The 23537-nt window shown below is 33.8% G+C and overlaps 1 protein-coding gene across 3 annotated transcripts in view; it reads right to left on the reverse strand.

The window, feature by feature from the left end:
* Positions 1-12574, reverse strand: part of Ddr (discoidin domain-containing receptor 2) — a 398282-nt gene extending 385708 nt beyond the window's left edge. For all 3 annotated transcript variants that reach the window (XM_070106981.1, XM_070106980.1, XM_070106982.1), the window contains exon 1: positions 12308-12574. The gene's annotated coding sequence lies outside the window, so the exon portion shown is untranslated. The remainder of the gene's footprint in view (positions 1-12307) is intronic.
* Between the last annotated feature and the right edge of the window lie 10963 nt (positions 12575-23537).

The raw sequence follows: 23537 nt of genomic DNA on the forward strand, positions 1-23537 counted from the left end.
CTGATGAAGTTCATCAGTACAAAAAGTTTTATCTGTGCAACCTCTGAAACATCTTCGAGAAACCGATACTTGTAATCGTTTTTTCATACAAAGCTTTGCATTCGCAGAGGATAAATTTTAGAGTCTCCTCTTCTTCAACCACCTGATAGCCAGAGGCATATAAATTCCTTCTTTTACGGTATTTAGTCACTACTAAGATGTGTTCGGATCAGAACACAATCGAGGCGCTCCATTTCCAAGTCTGAAATAGAATAGCTCAGCGAAGTTAATGAAATATAGAAATTATGGCTTGACATGAGGTAAAACAAGTCATCAACCTAATATTTGAAAACCGAGATGAAAACTAAACTCACTACTACAATGCACGATTTAATGGCTTTTAAATATTTGAACGATTTGGTCATGGTCGCCGGCTATGCATGTACATATGTACGCATTTGGTGATGACAATTGAACGTGACCCGCTTAACACGTTGTCGCGTGTAAAGGCCAACTCTGCAGGACATAAAAAACGAAAAAGTATGACATCCCTCCAGCTGCAACCGAATGGTAGTTGCTGGCAGTTTACTACATAACGTTTTTTTTGCACTTGCCACTTTTATTTTTTTCCCCACAAAACACACTCTAACAATTTTTATGTCACCTAACATTTCTCCTTTACAGCCAAATAAAATAGTAGCACGCCCACCTACCAATGAACGCCTTGCAACAAAACATTTATTGAACTCATGCTTGGTTTTTTGTAGCATCAAAATGTCAGTGGTCGAAAACTTTCGCACCGGAAATACGTGCAATGTCCCTGAAATTAAATTAGTGCGTGTGCTATCGAAACGAAAGGAAGTGGTGAATGGCGAAAACTTTGGGGATAAAACAAAAATACCGATAAAAACCGAAATTATTTGTACGCCGTCGCTATCTAGCGGACAAAAACTACATACTGTTAGGGTCATCGTTGTGGACAATTTGCTATAAATTTAGTGCATTTACCAATTTTATTTGGCACTTTGAACAATAAAAATCGAAATAAAGATACGAAAAGTTTTACTACAGTTGTTTTTGTTGTTTGCGGTAGTGAAGAAGCGTGTAGATAGTTTAAACAGCATAATAGTTCCTTATATAAGTTTCAAAAGTTGTTCAAGCAATATAAAAATAAATAAATTTTTACTATAGAATAAAAAAAAATTATAATAAAAAAATTAACTTTTAATATAGAATAAAAAAAATTATAATAAAAAAATTAATATTTACTCTTTAAAAAGCAAGAAAAAAATATTCTGCGTCATGTGACTCTAGTTCGTTGCACACACTTCCTCCTTCGCTTTTAAACTTACTGCTTATAAAAATAAATTATTTCAAAATTGTTTTTGTATCCTCAATACACGCTCTGAGACACACCCCTTCTGTTGCAATTAATTTATGAGGCGCTCTGACTCAAGTTTGATGTGTCGGGAATTTGTTGGTTTTGTTTTTAATACACATTCTTATCGTATTTGTGCATTGCTTCCTTCGTGTAGTTGCCGTTAATCCGCTTGCGTTTTCGAAATTCACTACAGTCTGAAATTTTTTCATACGAAAATCGTCACGCCCATTTGCACACGATACACAAATTGTTGATTATAACATACTTCCGCGTGTGTGGTTTTCTCTTGTTGTCTTTTTCTCGTTCTGTATTAAATATTATATATATTATATTTACTAACATACATACAGGTTATGCTTCACTTATTACATTCTCTTCATTAAATTTTTTTTGTTTCCTCAAATCGTGAGAGAAAATCAATCAAACGTGAAAAGTTGGCTATAAATAATTCTGAGTTAAGTATTTTTAGTGGAATTTCGACTCTTCAAGTTGTTTCTCTTAAAGTCGTTTTATATTGTTTGGCTATGACTCTCAAGGAATATGTCGTACCAAGCCGAAGTAACAGTTTTTTTGATTTTGCATCCATTTTACATAGAAGCTTGCAACTCTTCCCAATACAATATAAATCCTTCGATTCGAGAAAACCACCAGCTCATTTTCATCAATCGTGTCTCATACTTTCGTTTTTTTTTTCATCGTAAAAAATCATGAAGAAGCTCTAGAGTACTATACATAATATTCTACAATCTCATAGCCACACACATGGGGAATATAAAAATATTAAAATTTTTTTTGTTTTTCCGAAATAACGAGTGTTTCGAAGACTGATTGCATTATAATACCATTGTCGAAAATGAAAATACTTTAAAGATTCTGTCGAAAAGCTTACTTTTGCAGCTACTAAATAACATAAGTCAGATTTGCGTCGCTTTATGTTATAAGGAATACTATTATTGATAGGTCCTAGCTTTTGCTTCCTAATACCACAGTTTTTTAATAATATAAGTATAACGATCACCTTATAAGACAAGTGTCCACAATAGCGAACGTTCGCGTCTCTTAAGGGTTTCACGGTTTCAATACAAAAAAACATTGTTTATTATCTTATTTAGTTCTATAACATCTCTATAATATTATCTTAAACTCTCAAGTTAATCTGGGTAATAGGTTTGGAGATACAGCTTTGAAAAGTTACGCGTTCGAGGTCAGCTGTATAGTCACTTAAAACTTTAAACGGCTCAAAACTGCAATGGAAAGTCGGTTGTCAAGATTTCGTGCGAATTTAACCGATCTTCATGAAATTTTACACAGGTCTTCGAGCTATAATTAACAAGGTCTTGAATGAAGTTTTTTTTTATGTTCAATTACAACTATTTATTTTTTTGTAAAAAACGTCTGCCAAAAATACGATTTTTACTTTTTTGTTTTTCTTTCCGCCAATACCTTGTTTGTAGTCTTAACTAAAGCACTTTGTTTCTTTTTACTTCATATAATCCTGAAAGAAGTTCTGCTGTCAACGCGGAGGCATTTTTTTTCCGAGGGACTGCCGGAATGACGTCGTAATGGCCGAGTTTTGAATATTTTCCTTGGAAATTTTTACAAAATCTTTATACAATATATATTTATTAAAACTAGGCTGTTTTTTGCTCGACGAAACGATACACTTGCATCTTTACTAAACCTTTCCCTTTTTTCTCTTTTTTCTCTTTCTCTCTCTTTGCTTCTCGATTCTAGAACGGCGAACTTCTCTGTATATAGATCAATAAGTTGGAGAGAGGTGAATATCTTAACCAGGGGAGACCAAAAGATTTTACTTTGGAGCCACACGCCTACAAAAACAATAAAAATTACAACATCGAGTTCTCGTAATGACAACTATACAAGTATTCCGTTATTTTTAAGCGAGTTACCGCGATACCTGTTTTCTGCGATCATTTTGTGTGTTGTAATTAAAAATACTGTATTTGTTTTAACAGATATTTTTCGGCGCCAAGTGGAGCCAAGTGAGCTATTGCGTGAGCACCCCAGATTTTTTACATGAATCAGCGCTTATGTGCTGGAGACGCGTGCAGTCTGAGTGAGTTGGGAAAGAGAGATTGTTTGTTAATATAAATGCTGTAAACGGTGCTGTAATGAAGATAATGCGGAAGATATATTGAATAACAACTTCCGGATGAATTAAGCTTTTGTACTAGACAATTTGGTTGTAGCTAATAATAAATCAGGAGGGAAACTGAAAATCCAAGGTCGATATCCAATATAAAAACGAATTACAACTTAACAGTCTATCATTTGGAATTTCTTATTTATTGATCTTATTGAAATTTAATGACAAATTTTGATAGTTAGAGTAGAAGTGGAAATTGGCCATTTACTAATATTTATTGGTATGATATAAATAAATAATTATTTTGGCTACTACGCCTAATGTAACTAGTTTATAACTAGTTTTTCATAAACGTTTTTTTCCAATAGATCTTTTTTATATTACACATATTTCCTATAAATAAATATATTATATAAACTTACTCTGGGTGTAACTAGTTTAAGACTAGTTCATAAGTAGCTAAAAATATAAATTTGTTTTTTGTATGGGAGCCACATATTTGTCTGGAACATTGGACTACAGCTTGTCGTCAGTGTTATAGAACATAGTCCTTTGAATGCTCCACAGAAATTTGGAGAATCGAATAAAATGTTGCACATCGCTCACTTAATATATGAGATATTAAATAAAATTAACATTATTACAAAAATTATTACATATTAATTTTTATAACTGCGTGAACTTGTAACAGAACTTATGGCAGGGTTAAGTACATATATTTTCTATACAAGACTTTTCAAGAGAAGAAGTACATTTTCGATTGAAAAGAAAAATTACAAATTAAAAAAAAAAAATAGTGTAAAAATTTAGAAATCTATCTCACTCTAAAAATCTCGTATGCATAATCAACGAAAGTGGTGAATTATTTCTACCTGCATTCACCTCTTCTATAAGTAATATATTTTCCAGAGTTAAAAACCACATAGCTTAAATATTTATATAGTTCTTGCACCTTAAATTTCGTGAGAATATCGAAACCCCAAGAAACTGCTCCAAGCTTTCCATTGTCAAACTGCCACTTTCACATTTTATAGCAAATCGATTTCAATAAACTACAATTTTTGCCCGCTCACGCACGCCCGCACACAAATATTGTTAAAGCATTGTAAACGTAATTTTCTGCAAAAATTGCAAATAAAAGGTAAGGAAAATGAGAAAAATTACGAAAAAGAAATGAGCGAAAGGAAAATATTGTAAAATACCGCTAGACTAGGTTTTGGGCGAAGTGACATTTCGAAAGAGGGACACCAAAATACGGCAGTAATATAAAATCGAGCGCTACAATAGAGCAACACACAGAGGAAATAACTGTACATATGCACACATACAAACAAAAATACATGTGTGTGCGAGGAAATAAGAAAATGTTTGTAAGTGAGGTAAAAAAAAAAAATATTTGTCTATAAAAGCCAACTAGCGCAACATAGTTGTATATAAGCCCTTGTAATAAAGCAAAGGAAGCAATCGGAGAGGAAGAGAAGAAGAAGAACGCAAATCGTGGAAATGCCAAAGAGGAAAATTTGCTGCAAGCACGCAAGGACATTGTTATTAAACACACACATACACACATATCTACATACAATATAATATGTGAGCAACAGCGGCGGCTGATGGTAAGGGTGTCAAAGGCATTTCACTATTCGTACGTACAAGTATATGTACCATAAGTGTGTGTATTTGCAGCATTTGAATGTGTGTCATGCAGGTCATTAGTTGTTGCACGATGCCTTTGTAGGTCGTTTTTGATATTTTTTTTAGCTTGGCACACACTAGTATACTCTAATGTATGTGTGAATGTGTACTTAAAATCGAAAAAAGTTAACTTCGGCTGCACCGAAGCTATAATACCCTTCACAAAATGTTTGTCATGCAAGAACTTGATTCCGATCGATCAGTTTATACGGCAGCTACATATATATAATATTATAGTGGTGGGATATCTATGGTTCCGACAAATGAGCAGCTTCTTGAGGTAAAAAGGAAGGTGTGCAAAATTTCAAATCAATATCTCAAAAACTGAGGGACTAGTTCGTATATACAGAGAGATAGACAGACAGACAGACATAGTTAAATCGACTCAGCTCGTCCTGTCTATTATACAATATATTACATAGTTTCTCCGACGCTTTCTGCTGGCTGTTACAAACTTCGTGGCAACCTAATATATCCTGTTCAGGGCATAAAAATCCATTTAATTCTTCACTAGCTGTCATGTTGCCATCAAGCACATATACATATATATCACACGCTTGCACTCAGCTTAGTTGATATCAGCTGCATTATCTGCTTGATTTGTCGATTGCTCTAATTTCTTCTTAAACTCAATCAACAGTCGGAAGGCCAAATCATTTGTGTCAGGGTGATGAATGTGCGAGCGAATTTCCCATTCTCATTCTCCTTCACATTTATTATTTGCTTTGTGTGCGCCGCCTTAAAATATTTAAAGGCGCATTGCGTGTGTGTTTTATAAATTTTAAATTGTCATTTTATTGTTATTTAATTGCATTAAAAAACCATAAAAATTTAACTTTTCAAGCATCGATCTTTAATTTGGTTTGATATTTTGAATTTATTTCGGGTTATCCGTGCCGCATTTGTATTTGGTTAATTTTTATCACCATTTGATTTACTCAATAAAGATTAATTAGCCAGTGTGGTGCATTTAATTGAAAACAGAATGCAATGTGGTTAACGCAGTTGCTAAGTGTTTGCGTGTGTGTGTGTGTATGTTGTTTTATGAAAATTTGTTAAGGTCAAGGTTTATGGGCTCAAGAAAAATCTAAACTTTGAAGGGTTCATTTTATGATTTCTGTGTTAGTTTTTCATAGCTTTTCTGGTTTATTAGTTGTAAGCACTGAGATTACAGAAAGCTAATTAAAGTCAGATAATTGGGACTTTGGAGTTTTTATTGATATGAATACCATTAAATATTGGCTTAACGAAATTCAAAGAATATCTTAACGTGTATTTTTAATTATAATATTATTAACGGTGTCAATACTTCAAAATAAAAATGCTGCTCTCCCATTAAAGTTTGACGATTTGTAGTTCCGAATATTTGTGATATCTAAAAACTGTTTGCGGAAGAATGAACCACTGGTTCTGTAATCGACGAAGCCAATGGCGAAATCTATGTATCCGCCGTTGGAACAAAGGTGCAAATAGAAACAAGAAATCCATACATAAAAGGTAACTTTAAACTAAATGACATTAGTCTTTCTCGCCGAAATTGTTGGCATAACAGAAGGCGCCAAGTAGGTTTTAGCTCTAAGCAGCAAGGTCAATAATCTTCTAGTGGATAGCCAAGCGACAATTAACGCTATCCGTAGTGTGTACATTAAGTCTCACTGTGTTATATTATGCAAGCAGGCAATAACTAAACTCTTAGTGGTAACTACCGTTCTCACGATGGAGAGGTCACAATAGACCAAAAGTCGCAGTGTATTGTTCAACTTTCAATCTATTTTTATATCTATTTTATATCGTCACAATCTCCGTAAATTTTTAAATCTTCAAACTCATTAAATTTGAGGCATTGATTAAAGATTTAGATAAGCTGCATGTAAGTGTAGACTTATTGTCTCACCACCTGGTTATTACCTGTTAGCTGTGTGCCTTTAGAGTACACATCAAGTTGGTGGCACGAGGCCAAGGCTACATCGAAACCGAGCAAGAAAAATTACTCATTGCCAAAATCTAATATCGATTAGTCTAACATTTTTCCTACTAAAAAGTATGGAAAATAAATCGATCCCACCAAATAATGATTCCACCCCGTCGTCTGATTTTCAGGCAGCAAACATATGGGTATATGTCAAAGGTAAGTCGATATCGCTCCACATGAAGTAGTCAGATCCTTAGGCAAAAGAGATTTCACCCCAGCTGTTTTTATTGACTTGCCTGCTGACAATTTTATTTTATGTGTAATATTAAACGTTTTTAAAGTTATCCAAAGCCTACTATGCAAAATATTTTTGTGCGAATATATCATCAAATATTTGAAAATTTGTTTTTTGGACTAATATTTTGTGCCCCACTGTGTTTAGATTTTAGGTAGAATACTCTTGGAAAGCCTGCAAGCTTGTAGTTTAAGATAAGAATTTATCTGTGTTCATGAAATCATTTAAAAAAGTAAAAATATTGGAAAAAAATAGAAGAAGATAGTGAGAGATTTATACTTCATAAAGAGATTTCTTACTGTACTGCGCAATTGTCGCTTTAGTACGTTTGACAACATGCGATAAAATGTATGCAATCAATGAAAGCCTTTGAGAAACTTTGTAAGCTTAGATGATTTAAGGTTTCAATTTTACACAGTAACCTTCAAATAGTTAATTTCTACTTATTCGAGAGTGCAAATAAGGACTAAAATAACAATGTCGTTTAAACTGACGACTTTTAAAGTAACTGAACTATTAAGCGATAAGTGAACCTGAATCTGAAATTTATTTGAATTAAAGTAATCATTTAAATCTAAATATATATATTGTACTTAAAAATTTATTAACGCTTTTACAAGATTCTTAAAGTGTTAGCAAGGTGTTCCAAATGTTCAAAACTTTCATCACCATTTTTCAAATCGCAACTAACAACAAATTAGTCTAAACAAGAGTATTTATCGATTTTAAGAAAGTCTTCATAGAAAAAGGCGATAAATTTAACGCAAGTTTAATATTAATCAACCTAAATCTAAAATTTATTTTAATAAAAGTAAGCATTGTAACATATATTGTATTTACTGGTTTATTAACTATATGAAAGTATATTTAAATTTTAACGAGATGTTTCGCAAGTTCTCAACCATCGATTTTAACAAAGTCTTCAGAGAAAAAGCTGAAAAATTTAAAATTATAGTTTGTATTAACTCTACAAATAAACATTTCTACGCACATAAGAAAAATTCTGTGAAGTATACATATACATATATATATATATATATTTAGTGCTGCGTATGTAAGTAAATCCGGCAATTATCAATTGCCTTTGACGAATACGACTTTTACCCCCGTCGTTTACAAGAACATAATTACATTCGAACTAATTTGAGCAATCAAATCGATAAATAAATAAATAGATGAGCTAGCGACAACAAACGGCAATTACAGAGAAGAAAACAAATTACAAATACACCAATAATGCAGTGTTGTATATATGTAGTGTTATATGCCGAGTTTGGGTCGAGTACGAAATTGCAAGTATGTGCCTTGTAGTCGTGCGTATAAAATTCAAGCAACTTTTAGACACACACACACGCCTGTTTAGACATCCTTGCCACATGGGAAATGGATACACAGTAGAAGTTCACATAATTAAATTGACATTAGATGCCGTTAACTTATCTAATCTCGTTAACGCAAAACGTATGTGCAGATTGTACACGAGGGTCACAACGAAGGAAGGTGGCCAAACGAGAGAGAGAGAGAGAACGTGCGTATGTAGGTTTGTATCGTTAACAAAAAACAGAATTTAGAGAAATTTTTGCCCCCAATTGCCTTATAAAGCAAACACATACACATGCAAACCAATAAATATAATATACGCATCGGCGTATACGAACGCATACGTGTATACATTTAACTATTTGAAGCACCCAACAGTTGAGTGGGAAGTATTTTGCAGCGCTCACTTTCCCTGCAACCGGCGACGGATCGCCAACAGCGTTTATCTAGCGACCAAAAAGTAAATTAAAAACACATTAAACACATGCGTGGAAATTAAATGAAAATTCAAGTAGAAAGTAGAAAGTAGACAACAAGGACACTGGCGCAATAACTGTATATCTATACTGAGTACCCACACACTTACACACACAGAGTTACACACTCGAGCACACCCACTCTCCCACTTAAGTAGTTAGCCAAGTAAAGTGGAAGATGTTGAACAAATTGCTGGATTAGAGAGACAGGCAGAAAAGTGTTGTTATTGTTGTTGTTGTATCGTTGTTGCAGCGCTTGCCTGTTGGCAGCACTCGTGGGTAGAGCAGCAACTTGCTCGACTTTCAAAGTTTTGTAGGTGTAAGCAAACACGCACACATATGCGAGCAGTAAAGAGTGTATATATATATATATGTATATAATATAAGTGTACACATACATATATACATGTGCTCTTGAGCATAAGCTCGCAAGCTTGCATACATTTACTTAAGTATGTGCGTGTGGGTGTGTGGTTAAGAGTCTCTGGTGTTAACAAGGCTGTAAAAGCATTTAAACAAATTCAATACAGCTGTGGGTGTTATATAACGGGTTGATAGGTTGCTTTAAATTTTTAATTATTTCTAAGAGTTCTGCAAGTGGCCGCAGAAAAGTATTTAAAGTTTACTGTGCTCAAACGTATATAAAAGGAGGTGGTATATATGCGATATAGATGATGCGACTAGTGGGTTTACGCTTAGTTCTACCCACCTACCGAGTGTGATGACTGTTTACGATTTGAAAGATCGTCAATGATTGCCTTAGGATAAAGCGTTTCTGACATGAGACAGTTTTTTCTGAAAATTCTATGGTGCTGTGGAATATTGTATCGTATACTTTTAGGGTTCACTACTTTAGTAGATATCTAGTGAAAATTACCTGAACTTGTTTTCATGAAACGAATATTTCTCAAATGTGACATGAAAATGTTTATTTGTATGGGGCACAGAAGTATTGTTGCATACTTTTGGGATTCACAATTTCGATATAGGTCGACCAAAAGGCCAAGCTGGATTATAATGCAATCAAAAGAGGACTAGTACCTGCAGCGCAAATAATAAAAAAATATAAATAAAATGCAAAACCTCGACCATAAGACGCTTTCGGTATCACTATAAGTAATATATTTTTTTTTTTAATTTTTTGAAATCCTTTCCCTTGCTACTTGTAGTGTTTGCTTACTTTTTAGCTACTAAGATAAAATATGCAATAGTTTCAAAGTCGTCTGCGAAGAAATGTATTGTAAGCAAGTTTCTGCAAGGTGGAAGATATTTACTACTTCCTTCTTAGGGTCGACTACTAGACCTACTAGAAAAGACTGCACACATTTTAATAACTAATCGTAAAATCAATAAGTTTAAATGAAAGAAGTAACTTCTGAGTCAAATTTAATAAGTAGTTCCTTCACAATGAAAGACCTCAGAGGCCAACAATATTTTTGAAGATAATTATCTTATTGAATTGATCGACTTAAGGCGATTTCCTAACCTATAGTCGGCAGCTTAAGATTTTTCCGAAAGTTTTTCAATACCTAGGGAATGTTATTATCGACAATTACTTGTTTTTTTGTTAAGGTCTAAGTCAAACACGAATATATCGCTTAAGTCTGAGTTAAATTTTTGGTAAATTATCCCGACAATTGTGGTATTAACCGTCTCATAGTGACTGGATGAAACTAAGGGTCAATATATATGATATTTCTCGATTTAAGGCTGGATAACGAGCATTACCAATAATACAATTGGTATAATGAGATACTATAAGGTAAAGAGAAGTTTTATTCTATGATTAGACCAAAGTAAAAGTCGCACTGAAAAAGCAAAGTAATTAACGGGGCTCACTGCCAAAGCAGCTTAAGTTTTCAGAAACGATTCAGTGAGGTGTTTACATTGGTTACACAGAGACATTCTGACCAAAATTAGTATTTTGCTCTACCCGATTTAGCTATAGAAGTACCGATATGCTTATTAATTTCTTTAAGATTCATCGACTATGAAGTGATATAAGACAGGCACAGCTTTAGAACTGCTAATTTTAAAATATGTCAGATCACCTGTATTCTCAATTCTCTTTGCGATAGCTTCTGAAGTTGGAAGATCGTCGCATTAAGAAGAAACTTCAACACAGACTTCATAGCAGACTTGATTTCATCCAGTCTGATTGTTCTATAAGATACCTTCTCCACAATATACTGAAGTTATTTAAATAATCAACAATGAATACAATATATCATCAAATTGGAGCAAGCAATTGCCGAAAAAGGTACGGAAATGACAACGCTCGCCCTCATTTTGCAAGACCGGTTAAAAACTATTATTTAAACAGCGGATTGGAAGTGTTGCTTCAACCACTTTATAGTCCAGATCTGCTACTGCTGACTAGCATTTGTTCCGATTAACGCAGAACTTTCTCACTGGAATAAGATTCACATTAAAATTGGTTTGATTAATTTTTGGTTGTCAAACCCGCGCAGTTCTTTTAGGATGGAGTCTTAAAATTATATAGTAAAAATTATATATTAAACTAAAAAAGTATATAGTAAAATTTTTTCTCAAATAAACGTTAAAATTTTGAAAGAACCACACGTTACAATTATAGACTCAATATCAATTTTTTTTCTTGCTCAAAATCAATCTAATTTTTTTATCACAAAATGTACCAGTTATGAACTAGTTTCTGGTTCCTAGTAGCTAAGGCAAATCGCCGATGTTCGCGAGTATGCGATTTGCTCTAATAAAAGTTTTAATGCGCTAACAGTAAATCCATTTTGCCTACTTTACCGCCAACAACTGATAAACTACTATTACTTCAACTACTTGTGCACTCTTCATCAACTTTTACTTACACACTTACTGTGGAGATACATATACATATATATATACAGCTGATCTACAATGCCCAGCATTCGGAACTTGGCATTAGTTATCACGCTGCGCTTATTGTTTTTATAAGGCAAACTTAATAATAATGAGCGAATCAAAGTTTTATTGCTCCCCTTTCACTTTTCACCACACAAACATACACATACATACATACACTCCTAGTTTATATGTTATATAGCAGAAACCCCAGGAAATTCTTCGCTTTTTTTTCCTACAACTAATTGTTGTTGTGGCATAAGTTGTTTGTTTTTGTTGTTGTACTTACTTTGACTCACACAAAAATCGATAGACTCGCGTTTTTCGTCTCGTCGGCTGCCGAGGCGCGCTTAAGTGACTGCTCAGTTCGCGTACAGAATTTTAGCCATTTATGTGCGCGTTGCGCGGCCATTGCCATTAGCTGTCACGTCAGCCAAGTAGCTTAGCCAACTTTGTATTCACACTTTGGCCTGTATTGTTGTTGTTTTTTTTTTTTATGTGTATGTTTTTAATATTGTGGATTCTCTATTATTTGCTTATTTCGGCGTTGGTAGCATATTTGTGTTCTTGTTTTTTTTTTTTTTGTTATGTTTCTTTTGTTGTTGTTGTTTATGTAATTGATTTTCTTGTACAAATTTTTATTTTACCGCTACGTAAGCGCATCTCCATTGGAGCAAAGTTTCGCACGCATTTTTTCACTTTGCGCCACTTTTTGTGGTGTTTAAGCTTTTTTTTCCGATTTTATTTTTGTGTTTTCAATTTTGGCTGCTGCAAGTTGCTTGCGAGACAGTCTCGTTTGTTCTATTTCTTCCACTATCTAGTCTCCTGTCCACAACTGTGGCGGCGTTATTTTCTTAAGCGGTTTATGTGTAATTTACTGCCGCTTATTTTATCAAATTATTATTATGTGTCTCGTTGTTGTTGTTTTTTCTACACTTTCGTCCGCAACAGCACGTTATGCTAATTTTTATTTCTCTCACTAACCACTAATTGTTGTTGTGTGCGTTTAGTGAATTTGTCCGTTTTATTTCGCAAAGTTTGTCTGCTCCGTTATTTTAGCGTTGTTTCTCAATTGTTTCGTGTTTTTTGTTGCGCCACACTAATTTTCATAATTCCAAATTTTCTTAGCTTTTCTGAAATTTGCTTATCACTTTTTCTTATCAACTCTACTTGCTGTTGTTTTTTAATATAGTATATATATAATAATAATATTTGAAATATAAGTTCGCGTTTTTAGCATTTTTGGCGCATAATTAATTGTATCTCCAATTTCTGCGTTGGTTTTATTGTTTGTCGGCTTTCAGTTGAAATTTCACTGATTTGCATACTTTGTTTTTGTATCGATAGCTTTGCTCTGTATTTGTTCTACAGTACAAATTAAACTACACTCGTTGTAAGCTGCAATTAAAAACAAGAGAGAATGCCAATTAAGTTTTGGAACATTTATTCATGAAATAGAAATTATGTATAGCCAAAAATTTACAGTGGGGTTTGGTGTAAAAATATTTATACAAAGCATTTAAGTAAGAATTTTGCTTTGTTTGTTACTGCTAATAAAACTGGAATTAATGATTGAGAGTTTAAGAAACCTCACGCAAAGCAACAAAACCCCTTTTTCGAAGCATAGGTTCTCACTTGCGGCTGTGTTTCCTCTCAATTTCCAACAATGAGTCGTAAGCGATATAAATATGGGTTGTGACGGGTTTCACGCAATTTCTAACAGGTTGTTGTAAGCGCATCAATATGCGACCTCACCTGAGAACAGTTCCTCTCCTATTCCAATTAGTTTCGGCAATTTGCCTGATCCCGTACAGTTTGTATGGCAGCTATATGTATAATGATCCGATATGAACCATGTATTCGAAAATTGTAGCTTTAACATGGGCAATAATCCGTGCCGAATTCTGTGAAGATACCTTCTTAAATAAAAAAGTTGTCCATACAAAAACATGATTTTTATCGGTCAGTTTATATGACATCTATATGCTATAGTAGTTCGATCTCAATAACTCTTCGTGGACTATGCCGTTATTTTGAGCAATAATCCATACTAAATTTTGAAAGATAATTTATCAAAAAAGAAAGTATGTCAGCTATATTCTAAAGAGTCGGAAATCGGTGATTCCGCAAAAGGAGCAACTTCTTGGAGAGAGAAGGACATTTCTTCTCTTCTTTCAGATCGACGTGTTAAAATCTAAGGGGCTAACATAGTTGGCATATATACTAATATGACAATCCTCTGACCATTTATGTAATATAGTATACATATATTGGAGTATCGGACGGAGAAGGTTTCCTTCTGACTGTTACAAATTAGGTAGGAAATTTAGAGAGCAAAAAATACGACTGTAAATTAATAGGATCCAGTGATCAGAAATACCCAATGACTGAAGTAGTTACTTTATTTCGTGTTTTTTATTTTTTTGGAATACCTCTGAGAAAAAAGGCATTAACAAACAAAGAGGTGTGTTTTTGTTTACAATTATTAAGAAAGTTTGACAGTTTTACAGTAGGAGGACTTAGAGTAAACTTAATATTTTATGCGCGGGAGTAGTTTTAACCCTGTTTTGAACATTTCTTGTATGAAATTGTCATCTCTTAGTATAAAACAATAATGAATGAGATTACAATGCCATCACGGAGAGTTATTCCCTAGAACACTATCAGTAAAAATGGTATGTAACAGTTCTCTGGAAGATTTATTTATACATACATAACATAGACCCTAGGTTGGTGCATACTATTCATTCATTCTACTATAACATATATATACTTTCTCATAGTGAATAGGTGAAATATAATGCATCGAAGTTGGCCGATTATGCGCCACATATGAGAAAATGGGGTGTGATCATGGGAAAACATAGAATATCCCTTGCAAACGTCAAACTCCCCTTCATGCGGTACATACTGTTCCTTACGAATGAGGCACTATCGACCGAGCAAAGGCAATATAACCTTAAAGAAAGAGACACTGAAACGTATAATGTGGGCAATTATTTAAGACTCTTGATTGAAGCCAATAACGATGTAAATTATGAATCCCCAAGGTTATAGTTTTAAGTAAAATTCAAAAAATACAAGGAAGCTTAAAACATTTTTTAAAAGACAGTATAGCTGAAACTATCAAGTTATTTTGTTGAAATTTAAGGGGATTGTTAAATGAATAAGAACTGATATTAAGCAAAAATTCAAAATTTCTGCAACAAATAAAAGAAGCAACAAAGCGCTATGGAGTTTAGAGCTGTCAGAAAGCCGGTAACAAAAATCAAAACAAACCCTTAACACAAAAATCGTGTATAGTGAATGACAGCAACAGGAGGGAAGGTCAAACGTCAAAAGAAACAGAAACAAAGCAAATGCGCGAACGTTGGCGTTGACAGAAAAAACAGTGTGAGTGAAGAGAGCGAATACTAATGCTCACACATATAAATTACAGCGTTTATACCGCAGAGAAAGTACAGTGTAATTGCCAAATATTAAGGGCGAATATGAAGTGGAAGAGTTCAAAATTAATATACGTGTTAGATATTAAAATAAGTATCAAGGTTAAAGTTTGGAAGGGATAGATTAACTTACATGAAATGTATGTCTAAAATAAAGAATTTGTTAAAGCAAACAAAAAAAAAAAAACAAAGAGATATATAAAAAATAAAATTGGCAAAAGCAAATCTATACGGAATAATTTTTTATTACCTCAAAAGTGTTGGCAAGCCAGGTAGTCGCGTCTGCTACATATGGCAAAAGCACCAAGTAACTGAAATACAATAACAAATGTCTGTTCAAATAATAATATTGGCAATGCTTACTTAGACCTGCAACGTAAGTGGCAAATGTCGCCAAGAAAATAAAACAGAAACAGAAAGCGAAAATAAAGTGTTGCATTTGGCATTTGGCTGTTGGCGGAAATAATGTGGCTGCTAACGAAAGTAGCTACGGTTGCCTAGGCAGGATAAGAGAAGGGCGTGAGTGTAAGCACTCGCGCATAAGGAGGTAATGCAAGTGTGCTTACATACATATACATATATTAGCTTCGAGTACAAGTTGGAGTTGTAATTGAAACGCATGTGATGTGGAAGGAGTTAATGTGGGTGTTGTAATATTAGAAGGTGAAGAGTGTGGGATCAATATTATATGTGTGCTATATATATTCGGCGTAGTCAGCAATTCACTTGCCAACAAATCTCACTCCAAATAAGAAACTTAGAACAAGAGGTGTTACGACATGAATGCGTGTATGTGAAAAATCTAAAAGGATATATTTTATGAAGTATGTGAAATACTCAGGGGTTTTAAAGATGTTGTGTTCGGTTACTACACTATTTTTTAGGTTTTTTTAGAAGTATAATAATACTGCATAGTATATTCATATATCATAGTATATTCATATACTGTTTTCTTTATCAGATGTTTAAGAACTATGTCTACATTTATCTAATAATCTTTTAACATTATTTGAGATGTTTCAATCACAATACCGTAAAATTAATTACCTTAAAATTAATCGTATTTAGAAGAAAAAAAGTGCTGCGATAACAGCTAAAACTCTTACCTAACTCAGTAATAGTTATTAGATATTATCACAATATCATTTTTCATCAGAAAATTATTCCTGTAATCGACTCTCTAGCAAATAAAAGTGCAATGAGAGTTATTATAAATTGTGTACATAATGTTCAGATAGGTACAAAGTATTTTACTCAACATGGATTTTTGGCAAATATTTAAGAGAGTATGTAATGAAGTTATCAATTTTTAACATTGACAGCATTTCCGAAATTCCATAACATATATGATTTTTTTTTTCAAAAAAAAACTTGTAAAGCAGCATTTATTATATTGGTCATATTAAGTTTTTAGGGTTTATTATAAAATACACATTTACAGTGTATCGAAAATATAGTAAAATATCGCATACAGGTGACAATACAATGCATACTCCATTTTGACACAGTCGTTTTCCAGAATCCAGTTGGATGTCACGTATTCCAACAAGCGTCTAATTTAACAATATTTCACATTAAGTACACACAAATCATGCAATTTTCTGTCGTGAATATCGTTAAATGACGAGCAGGGAAGTACCGAGTTAAACCAAAATACATCATTAGGAATTTAATCGTTTAATTTATCAAAAAACAACACATTTGATATAAAAATTCACATTAGATATAGCCAAACCCTGAAAATTTATATCGTAAATACCGTTAAATGACAAGTGCGATGGTTTTCAACAAACAGCTATTACTATTTGTAGGTTAGAAATAAAAACAATTTAAAAAAAAGAAGAAACGTTTACTTCGGTTGCACCGAAGCAATAATACCCTTCGCAAATACAAAGGTTCCTTACAAGAACCTGATTCCGATATAATTTCGTGACGATACCTCGTCAAATAAAAAAGTTTCCCATACAAAAACTTGATTCCGATCGTTCAGTTTATTTGTCAGCTGTATGCTATAGTGATCTGATCTAAGTAATTTCTTCGGAGATTGTATAATTGCTTTAGAAAATAACTCATTCCAAATTTGGTGAAGATATTACGTCAAATAATAAAGTTTCCCATACAAACACTTGATTCCGATTGGTCCGATATCGGCCGTTCCGCAAATGAGACAGGTGCAAAATTTCAGATCGATAGCTTTAAAACTGAGCGACTAGTTCGTATGTATACAGACAGATGGACAGACAGACGGACATGGCTAAATCAACTCAGCTCATCATGCTGATCACCTATCTTTAGGCGACGTTTCCTTCTGGACGTTACAATCTTCGTGGCAAACTAAATATACCCTTTTCTGGGTATAATAAATAAAAGGACGAAAGTCTACGGAGTTACATCTTTGCAGTCAATACTATTCAATTTAACGGCACTATGTTTTTAAGAGTTAAGAATCTTTTAAGCTTAAAGCTAAGAGCAAATTGATTATTGGTTGTCTTTAATATACTACTCCATATATTTTATAAAATATAATATGTCTATAAATTGTTTCATTTATATGCATATATAAATACCATACACATATGTATATAAAAAGCTTTACAAGTATTATTATTATTATTTATAAAAATCGCTGTCGAAATGATTAATGAAATCTCACGTAAATAAAATATACCCGACTTTATATTTCCACAACACAAGCTCTGAAATGTCATTTTCGTGCTAGAAAGTATTCAAAACTTACCTCGATATGAGTCACTTTCACCGCTGGCTGGCACTGCTTGCTTCCAATGAAGCCGCCGTCCAAAGTTTTGCAAATTTATCAAAGAAGTTTATCAAAATTATTGATTTCTTTGAGCAAACAATAGAGTTACATTTGTCAATATATATATACATATATATATATATATGTATGTATATACTAAATTTTAGATTTACATACAGTATTCACAACAACTTCAGCGCACTATTATTTTGGACCTTCGGAAATATATTTCACTTAGTCGATGCGGTCAACAATTAAAGGTAGAACACAGTTGTGCTTAGAACCACAACATAGCAAACACACAAAGCACCACAATTTTTATGCAAATTTCTTGTATTATATCCTAAGAGCAGCCGAAAATTTCCATTAGCGTGGGTAACGTCTAGACGCCACTTTGTGCGCGTGGCCGACAAGCACACGCACGCCTGTTTGAGCTAATACGGTGCGCCACACACACACGACCGGTAACTAACGCGGCAAGGCGAACGAACGAACGAGATTTTTTCCACCCGAAAAGAACTAAAAAACGCAAAAATGTACCGCAACCGACGACAAAACGCACTCCGACGGCCACAAACATAAAACGCGTTCAACTTTGTCAAGAGTTTCGCTTCGACTGGCTTTTTTGGCGTGCAATTTCCGTTTCCTTGGAGCAACAACAATGTCTGTGTGAATTTCATATGGCCTAACTGTAAAAACGATGTGCTCCCATGTTATCGCAATAACGACGAAACGAGCAACTAAATTCTGTATGTACATAAGTATGTATGCTGTAACGGTGAACTTTTGGTAGAGGCGAGCGCCAAAAATGGCACATTGTACTCCTGCTAGTAAGAATCTCCTTGTTAAACTACTGTTTGCTTATTGGGAAAAAGGGCAGCTGAGCGAATTCAACGAAACGACGAAATTGTGAGCGCAAATATTTGTTTTTGCAATTTACTTTTATTCGCCAAAAGCAGTAAAAGTAAATCGCATAAGCTTTGTGGCTGTATGTGTACGTATATGCTTGTGAGAGAGCGTGCTGTGGAAAGCAGGTGAAAAATTGTACCTGGCGTGTATTTCGGTTCGTGCTTGTTGCTAAAAGCAATAACAGTAAAGCTTAATAACAAGAGCGCAAACGATGATGAAAATGTTGCCGATTTGTTGTTGTTACATTTATATTTTACTCCAACAACATTTAATCCTGTAATGTTTCGAGCATTGCCGACCACGCAAAGGTGTAAGTTGTTGAGTAAATCCAAACTCATTCGGTTGTTGCTCTGAGCGCCACACACATACATACATATGTATTTACCGTACAATTTACAAAATTACTCTCACCGGCTCGTTCAGTAACGCTGTCTTGTGGGTGTTTATATTTACGTTGGGCCGGTGTAAACAAGCTGTTCATTGCTGTGAGCATTATAAATAGAGAGAAACTGAATGCAGTGAGAGCACAAAAGATAAACTTAACGAAACAAACAGTTGTTTCTTATTGAGATAACATTCGTATAAGAGTGGTAACAGTACTTGCTGTAGTGATTCTCTGACTTTTTCAATTTAACAAAAACTGTTAGCAACAGCGGAGACTATTATAAAATGTATGCCATATCAGAGAATGTTAATGTATATTCCCTTTAATTCTTTAACATTCTCTGGCCATATATTTATTAACATTTTTTTTTGGCAGTTATATAGCAACTGTTATTAACAGGCAATGTGTTAAAATTATAATAGCTGTCTTTCGTTCGCCAATCATTGGAGAGTAGTGAATCGAACACAATACAAGAAATTCCTCTTTATGCCAAAAAAAAAAAGTAATAAGTCTGCGAGTCGTGCATCCCTGAGTCGTGCATCTGTAACTGACGACAACATCGAAAAATTGGCATCAGAGAAATAGCAAAGATCTTCAACATCTCTTATGAAACGACTCAAAATATTTTGGTTAAGGTTTTGGCTATGAAGCTTGCCAGACACGAATCTTTTGCAAAAACGACTTCGAGTAGAGGTCATAAAAGAGATGCTTCTCAACGTAGCTGATAACCTTACATTCATCAAACGCACAGATACATTGGATTTATAAACTAACTTTAAAACTGTTCAACACTTAAGTGAATGGCGCTCCAAAAATGAGCCAAACCCGAAAAAAAATTCGATGAAGACACTAAAGGCTATTTCAGCCGCGGCTTATAAGAAATGTATATGGAAATTTGGATGAAACGTTGTATGTATTGGCTCAAAAGGAGCTGATAATAAACCTTAGTATTAAAATACGTTAAATGTAGTCGTCAGTCTGGGTCAAATTTGATCGGGTGGTATTTTCATTTTTGAGAGTAATTTGGATTATTTGAATATCTAATAATTGGTCACAACTGGTCTAAAATGTGTAGGCCAAATCTGAGTAGAATTTCGTTAACATTATTTACGAATGTTGGTATATTTCTTTAACATTCTGCACCAAAATTTTCGCCGTTATGAAATGTTGCTTGTTTAACAGACAAATTATTAAAGCAGAGAATGTTAAAGAATAAAATATGAATAAGATAATTAGAGAATTTTAACAGATAATGCTAATTTACAATTTTATTCTCTGTTTTCAGTAATAAAATTAACATATTTACTAGCTTGTTAATCTGTTTAAAGTTAATTTAGCTCAAGTTTGATAATTTATTTTTATTTTAAGTGAAAAAGTAAATTCTTTAAATATTGTTTCAAGTAAAATCAAGCTAAAATTAGGTATTCTAAATAATTTTATGACCATCAATATTTTGCAAAAAATTTTATAATTTCAGCGCGGGTTCATAGGTTAAGATTAAGTATTTAGCTTATATTAGATTAGGTTAGACCTAACGGTCTTTAGTAATATCAAATGAAAAATATTTCGATGCAAGTTATAAGGTTAATTTACTAAAGATAGAGACGAAAGCGATCAGGAAAACTATCTGTTCGAAGGTAGAACCATTTTTTAAACTTTGAAAGATACGTTGCCACATAATAATATAAAAGTGTTATTTTTTTAATCATAAAGAAAACTAAGTCAGCTCCACCCAAAAAGTCAGAAGAGAGCATTATAAAATTATAATTATATATGTAATTATAGGCTACTAGAGCAAAGGCTTACGTACATATTGGTTGAAATTAGCGCAAGCAATTGGTTCACAGTTTTCTTTAGCCACACTTCTTTCATTACTTTGAGAAGAGATTTGTGTATGTGAAAACAATTTTCGCGATCTTAATATGTTCTATTAATCCAAGTTCTCGAATTTTCATAATTATAACGAAAGTTTCAATTGTTATACCGTAGCCTGCAACAAAAATAAAATGCTACTTTGAAAATACTCTAGCATAAAACGCCTGTTTGGATTGGATTCATAACCAATGAAGTAATAAAATGTCGAAGTAGCTCACTACTCGAGGTAATCTTCGGTATTAAACAGCGCTTACCAAATCGACAGTAGTTCAGTTAAGTTCAGTAAAAAAAAGTTGAATTTTGGCTAAACTTAAGTTTACCGTCGACCCGGCTTAGCAACGTTAAGTGTTAAGAAATATTTTGTTATACAACAGTGGCAAGTTCTGCCTTAGAACGGTAATTTCAGCCGGAAATTCGATTCTGTCTATGTAGTTGATGTATCCGAAAATAGTTGTAAAGTGAAGAAATCTCGAATATCTTTAACCAGAATATAAGTCTGAGCTGTTGAGTTCCAGTATTGCTCTTGAGTGAACAATTCTTTCTCAAGAATTCTCAGATCTCACTGCTGCCGAATATAAGTTAATTATGAAAAAACTTTAACATCAGCTCCACTGAAGCTGTAATACTCCTTACGAAGTAAGACCTAACAGCGGCACTTTGGTAAGTATACAGATTTATTGGGTAATTTGAAAGTTATAATGTAAGTGTCTTTCAATCTGGGTAACGAAAAAACAGGTCTTTGGCCTCATAGATATTTTCGTGAATTTTTTGTCGATTGAAATGCTCTCGCTCACTCTTTTATAAAGCGCTTTTACTTTCATCGATCAGTTTGTATGGTAGCTATATGCTATAGTGGTCCGACCTAAACAATATGTTAAGTGCTTGGCTTGTAAAGAAAATTTTCCATACAAGGGCTTGATTTTGATCAGTCAGTTTGTACGGCAACTATTTGCTATAGTGGACCCATATGAACTAAATGTTTAAAGATTAAAGCATGGCCTTGGGCAATAATCCGGATCGAATATCGTTAGGATATCTTGTCATATAAAAAGTTTTCCATGCAGGGACTTGATTTTGATTAATCAGTTTGTATGCCAGTTAGTCGTAGTTAGGTCCGGTATCGGTGGTTCCGATAGATGAACAGCTTCTTGGGGGGAAAAAGACGCCAGTGAAATTTTAGCTGGTATTCAGTTCATGGTTACTTTTATCGAGTGCGTGAGAGTGTTCAGATCCTCTCGTAGTTTGTTATTTTTGTAGCTTGCTGTAATATACATGTACATATGTGCATTATATGGTAATGTTCAAAATAATTCAACTCAGCTAGAGATTTCAGCGAATTAAATTACTGAATTATACCTTTCGTGCATATTTTTTATGCGCCGATCAACGAAACGAGCTCGCAACCTACTTAAGAACCTTACAAAATTAAATTACTTTAGTTTTACATCTCACTTATTTCACATAAAAATATGCTCGCCATATAAATCTCATTTTCCTTAATCTAGTACATGCTTCACTGTCAAATCTACGTGGAAAAAATTTTGTATGTGAAACTTCTTACTTCACACTGGTGAACCCCTGAATACCAGGTGAAGAGAAACATTTCAATTTCCATTTCGTTTCACCTGCACATTAAATATTTAAAATTATTGATTACATTTTGCTACTTTTTTCTCACCTTTGCAACACGGGAGGTGCCTACAAAAAGCGCACACACACCAACACATGCACGAAAGAGCGGTAATCGTTAAGCAGCACAACCACACACGGTCGAAAGGAGTAATGCGCAACTTTGTTGCTACAGCAGTGAAAAATAAAATGGCAAAAGATAACGAAAATAAATAACAGAAATTATACTCAGCAGTAGTAACTTCGTAGCATATACTTCGGCAACTTCATTGCCGCTGTTGTCGTTGTCGTTGCTGCTGCTGCTTACTTCATTCACCTTTATTACAGGTTAGGCGCCATTAAGTAGCGACAAAAAGGTATACAAAAGTGCGAAGAGCGCACAAGTGCGAGTGTGTACTATTTATAAACTACGCTCACCAAACGTATAATTGTTGCTTCCTACGTAGGAATGCTGAGAATTGGAACAGTGAGCGAACTTGTATCCTCAAATCATACACATATCCTTATTATGCCGTCA

The sequence above is a fragment of the Bactrocera oleae genome, chromosome 3, assembly GCF_042242935.1.
Source record: "Bactrocera oleae isolate idBacOlea1 chromosome 3, idBacOlea1, whole genome shotgun sequence".
NCBI lineage: Eukaryota > Metazoa > Arthropoda > Insecta > Diptera > Tephritidae > Bactrocera > Bactrocera oleae.